The sequence below is a fragment of the Cajanus cajan genome, chromosome 10 (assembly GCF_000230855.2).
Source record: "Cajanus cajan strain Asha chromosome 10, NIPB_CcT2T_4, whole genome shotgun sequence".
Taxonomy (NCBI): Eukaryota; Viridiplantae; Streptophyta; class Magnoliopsida; order Fabales; family Fabaceae; genus Cajanus; species Cajanus cajan.
The window spans coordinates 36,001,654-36,007,653 of record NC_138526.1 but is presented as its reverse complement, the minus strand read 5'-3'; the positions used below and the strand labels follow the sequence as shown (position 1 = coordinate 36,007,653).

At 41.5% G+C, this 6,000-nt stretch overlaps 1 long non-coding RNA gene across 1 annotated transcript; it reads right to left on the bottom strand.

The window, feature by feature from the left end:
• Nucleotides 1–672: 672 nt before the first annotated feature.
• LOC145952893 (uncharacterized) lies at nucleotides 673–1,526 on the bottom strand. The gene is made up of 4 exons (XR_014430393.1): nucleotides 1,445–1,526; nucleotides 1,213–1,353; nucleotides 1,071–1,121; nucleotides 673–810 (listed from the first exon to the last, which is right to left on the bottom strand). It is a non-coding gene; the product is annotated as an uncharacterized LOC145952893 (long non-coding RNA).
• Nucleotides 1,527–6,000: the final 4,474 nt, after the last annotated feature.

Genomic DNA, 6,000 nt, shown 5'->3' with positions numbered 1-6,000 from the left:
CACCCTGTTAGGACACAAAAACAAAAATTGGTGGATTATCATATATTGAATAAATGAACTTCCTTAGGAAATCTGAGAAATAAATGATGATTTCCTTTTTATCTTAGAATATTTTAGAGTGCCCTAGAAGATCATCTCTTAAGACTTATTCTTCTTTTATATTCTATGATCTGTTTCCTTATTTAATTTAAGTTAATTAGGATTTTGTAATTATAGGCATATCTTATTAGAATCTGATTTATAGTCATATCATGTAATGTATATAGGAATAAAATCTCCTATGACTATTTGTATTTATTGCCATCGAGGAAGCTTTGTAGTTCAGTAGCAGATGGATTCTTAAACTGAAATGGACAAGACAAATCACTGAAAACAGAGCATATAACCCAGTATTCAAGAGTCCTGAAGTCTCCCATTGAATATGATTCAAATCTTACATACTATCACTTCCTCATCTATTCCTACTCTCTTTATTACAATTCTTTGCCCAGTAAAAAGTAATACTACTAATAAATCCTTATGACTAATATTCTGTTATCATTCTTCCTGCTATAAGCCTTCTTAATGGGACTAACAAAAGGCAAACAAAGGCTGAATGCGTAAAGGAATGTTTAGGCTTTGAACAAACATGAAAAATATGATGATGAAGGTTCATATACATGAACACCATATGAAATAATATGTAAGATGAGTATAAAAATAACATTACAATACCTTATGCCATGGATGAGCTTTAATTTGTGGAAATTTGAACTCAGTGTAATTAGGATTCATACACTTGATTTCTTCCCTTGTTGGGGTGCCTAAAACCTGCATGTGAATCCCAAACTTGTTCAGAAGTACTGAAATATAACAAGGCCCTGAACAATGCAAAAGTACAAAATAAAACAAAGGGAGTATTATGGATATCTACAAACTGTCTAGTTACAAGTAAATGCAAATTATGCAATTAATATAAATTCAAGAACAGGTCATTCAAAGCAAAAACCAGCTTGCAAAGACACAAAAAAAGCAGTTATCAGAATGCCATTTTACGAAGTGAATTTATTAATCTTTAGAATTTATCTTACCTTGATAATTTCAACAAGCTGATCTACTCCACTCTCGCCAGGAAAGAGAGGCTAACAAAAATAAAAATTCATTCTTAGTTCCTGCACAAGTGCACATAAATGAATTCTAAAAATAGCAGAATCAAACATAAAAGCAAAATACCTGGCCAAGCAATAGTTCACCTAGTACACAACCAGCTGACCATATATCAATGGCCGTGGTGTACTCAGTTGCACCAAATATAAGCTCAGGAGCTCTATAGTACCTAGAACAGATGTAAGATATGTTTGGTTCCCCTTTGACCTGTCAAATATATGCAAAATTTACTCATGATAATGCACCAGATAGATAGTGAAAATAGACAATAGAAATTCAAGGTTGAGAATAAACATACCAAAACTTTTGCACTCCCAAAGTCACAAAGCTTCAGCTGGTGAGTGTGAGGATTGACCTGTCATCAGAAAACATCCAAAGAGATACAAATGAACTACCACATCATAATATCTGAAAGTAAATTAGTTTTACAAAAGGGGAAAATACATACAGAAGACAAGTTCGTGTTCTGGTAAGGACCACCGGTCTAATTCAACCTCATTAGATGGAATTTTGTCTAAATCATACGATCTATATGCTGTAACGACCCGCCACGGTCTCTACAATTAGTGGAATCGCACTACAACTAGTTAACTAAGAGAATATTAAACTGGATAACACATACATACAGGCATAAATATAAAGATCGAAATAATTAAGTTTTTGTATATAAAATATAGCACCATATATGTACAGTCATCCCAAAATATTCCTTAGTGCCGGTCAAGCACTGACAAAAAAAATGTTACCCAGAATGGTAACTCAAAACACGAGACTCAGCTCCTCGTCTCACAACGATCATCTCTACTCCCAAGCTATCCCTGACCTGCTCCCATACCAAGTATGATCATCGCAGTTCCACCACATGGAAAACAAAAGGGTAAGCTAGAATTCAAAGATCAATAATACAAGTACAGAATAAAAATCTATATTACACATGCATCCCAAATCCTGTCCCTAAGGAACCTTTCATCTCAATCAATAATTCATTCATCAAACATGAAGTCAAACACCTCACTTCATCATATTAATAATCATGCAATGAATGCAACTCATGACAGATATGCATACATATCAATATCTAATGCGTCGTCACGCATACACCTAGGAGATCTCCATAACAATAGAGCTGTACAAGTGACATTCCATCCTACCGAAACCACCCCAACCGTTTTCACGCCCAATGCGCCCGCTCGGTCACAGCTAAACAGGATATATAATCCTCACTCGGGTTTACTCGGATGATGTCACTTACACACTTGGAAGTCCAGATCCACCGTCAGGTATAGCACAGCTGGGTACGGGCTTACCACGACCTTGGCATGCATTAACCAAGTCAATTGTGGAGTTCGCCCACCGACTATCCGCAAGGATCCACGCACCTTCCCAAGTACTTGGTTAAGGGAATAACCCTCGACCTCATACCCCGCTCCAACACTAGCTAAGGACTTAGAGGAGACTCACCCAACCCAGTGGCCTATCTGAGCACCACTCTCCCAAATCCAGTGGCCCCCTAGAGCACCACTCTCATATATCAGTGGCCTATCCAAGCACCACTCTCAAGAGACTCTATGTGAGCTCTTCCAGTTCGAAAATATTTTTCCTCTCCTCAAGTCCTAGGCTAGACTCATGCCATAGGCATCACATGCAATCATGCATCATACATCATAATGGTCTGCCCACCATCATGATCAACAACCATACACATGTCATAAGACATCACATGCAATAATGCATCATACATCATAAATGGTCTACCTACCATTATGATCAATACATACCATATGAACGTATCATATTCAAACATTCATATATATCATCACAAAGCATACATATGAATCACACCTCACCATACATCATATATCATACATACATGATCTAAAACTTCAACTTTAAACATGCATAAGCATCAATTCATTCATAAATATATTCAAGCACAGTGCCGTCAACTCGCGCCTGGCCTAACACCAACCCAAGAGCTCTAAGCTCTTTCACGCCTGACACGCTCAACCTGCGCCCGGCCCTAAACTATTCAGAGAGTTCAAAACTCTCATCCAAACTAACAAATTCAGCCACATGCAAACAATCTAGCTTCCCTTACCTGAAGATTGGCTCAGATAGCCAAAGACTGAACAAAAGTAGAATTTCCCCTCGAGGCTCAACTCGAAACTTTAATCCTCCCAAAAAAAGCTTTCTAATCTGAATTTCAAGGAAAGACAGAAGGAGTTATTGATCTAGAGGAGAAAAGGAGTTAAACAGAGAAATTTGGGAGAGAAAGGAGCTCACTGACCCAGAGACCTTCTCTCTAAAACTTCTCTCTAGAACTAGAACTCCTCACGGCCCCCCTCACCCCTATTTATAGGCAATCCGGAGTGGCCAGAACGGCCCGTACCGATACCGGAACGGCCCGTTCTGAACTCCCAGATCACGCACAAAATCCACGCCCAGAACGGCCCGTTCTAAAATCAGAACGGTCCGTTCCGGGACTCATCTGGAACGGCCCGTTCTCCCTCTGGAACAGCCCGTTCTCCCTCCGGAACGGCCCATTCTCCCTCCGGAACGGCCCGTTCTCCCTCTGGAACAGCCCGTTCTCCCTCCGGAACGGCCCATTCTCCCTCCGGAACGGCCTGTTCTCCTTCCTAGAACGGCCCGTTCTCCTTCCCGGAACGGCCCGTTCTCAACTACAATATGTAGTTCAATTCAGTAGTGTGAAACAGCCCGTTCCTGTTTGGGAACGGCCCGTTCTGGGCTACTGAATCAGCCTTTTTTTTTTTTTTTTTTTTTTACAATGTTACAATACTCCCCAACAAATAGGAATTTTCGTCCCCGAAAATAGGCTTACCTGAAAAGAGGAATGGATACTGTTCCTTGAACCGACTCTCTTCTTCCCAGGTTGCCTCACCAGTAGCTACATCCCAAAGAATCTTCACTAAGCTAATGGACTTGCCTCGAAGCTCTTTCAACTTGTGATCAATTACAGCTACCGGTCTCTTCTCGTAAGTCAAGTTTTCTCTAACTTGCACCTCATCCATCTCTATCACGTGACTCGGGTCTCTGATGTACTTTCTCAACTGTGAAACGTGAAACACATCATGCAGGTTGGACAAAATCGGAGGTAACGCCAACTGATATGCTACCGGACCTACACGACGAAGGATCTGATAAGGACCAATGAACTTCGGTGTGAGTTTCTTGGCCCTTACAACCCTTCCCACTCCAGTAGTAGGTGTCACCCTGAGAAACACATGCTCTCCCTCCTCAAACTCTAGAGGTCTCCTCCTCTTATCAGCATAAGACTTTTGTCGATTCTGAGTAGCTCTCAACCTCTCCTGAATCTGTCTCACCATCTCAGTAGTCTGAAGAACTAACTCTGGACCAACCACTACCGACTCACCCTCCTGATACCAACATAATGGAGTCCTACACCTCCTGCCATATAGAGCCTCAAAAGGTGCCATGCCAATACTCGCATGATAACTATTATTATAGGTAAACTCTACCAATGGCAACACCTCCTCCCAGCTACCCAGATTGTCCAACACACAAGCTCTCAGAAGATCCTCTAGTGACTGAATTGTCCTTTCCGACTGACCATCTGTCTGTGCATGATAGGCGGAACTCAACCTCAATCTCGTTCCCAACGCTTGATGTAGAGTCTGCCAAAACCTTGAAGTAAACCTTGGATATCTGTCAGAAATAATACTGGAAGGCACTCCATGCAGCCGTACTATCTCTCGGATATATAACTGTGCAAGCCTCTCCAAGGACCACCTCTTGTTTACAGGAAGAAAGTGAGCACACTTTGTCAACCTATCAACAATCACCCAGATAGAGTCACTGTTCCTAGTTGTCCTAGGCAATCCAACCACAAAGTCCATAGTGACACTATCCCACTTCCACTCAGGAATCTCCATCAACTGTAAAACCCATCCGGGCCTCTGATGCTCAATCTTCGCCTTCTGACAAGTCAAACAAGCGGCTACAAACTCTGCTATCTCCTTCTTCATACCTGGCCACCAAAAACTTTTCTTGATGTCTTGATACATCTTAGTCATACCAGGATGTATACTAAGACGACTCATGTGTCCCTCCTCTAGAACAGCTCTCCTCAACTCTGAATCACAAGGCAGACAAATCCGATCTCTGAATCTCAGAATCCCATCAGTACCAAGCTCAAAACCAGCTGCCCTCTCAATACCAAGTAATCCCAAAGTCCTTAACAACTCTGGGTCCTGTAACTGTTTAGTTCCCACCTGCTTCAAGAACTCATTAGTTATGGTGATCATACCACAGCTAATGTGATCCTGAACAACCTCCACCTCTAGTCTCAAATCTCGGAACTGCTCAATCAACTCCAACTCCCTAATCATCATAGCCGATATGTGAATGGATTTCCTACTCAATGCATCAGCTACCACATTCGCCTTTCCAGGATGATACATCAACTGGAAATCGAAGTCCTTTAGAAATTCCATCCACCTCCTCTGCCTCATATTCAACTCTTTCTGATCAAACAGATATTTCAAACTCTTGTGATCACTGTATACACTGAATCTCGCACCATATAGATAGTGCCTCCATGACTTCAAGGAAAATACCACAGCTGCAAGCTCCAAATCATGAGTAGGATAATTTCTCTCATGGGTCTTCAGTTGCCTCGAAGCATATGCCACTACTCTCCCTCCCTGCATCAACACACAACCTAACCCCTGGTGAGAAGCATCACAGAACACATCAAAATGCTCACCAGTGTTAGGTAACACCAAAACTGGAGAAGTGGTTAACCGTCTCTTTAGCTCCTGAAAACTCTGCTCACAAGCGTCCGTCCAAACAAAAGGTTGATCTTTTCGAGTCAGT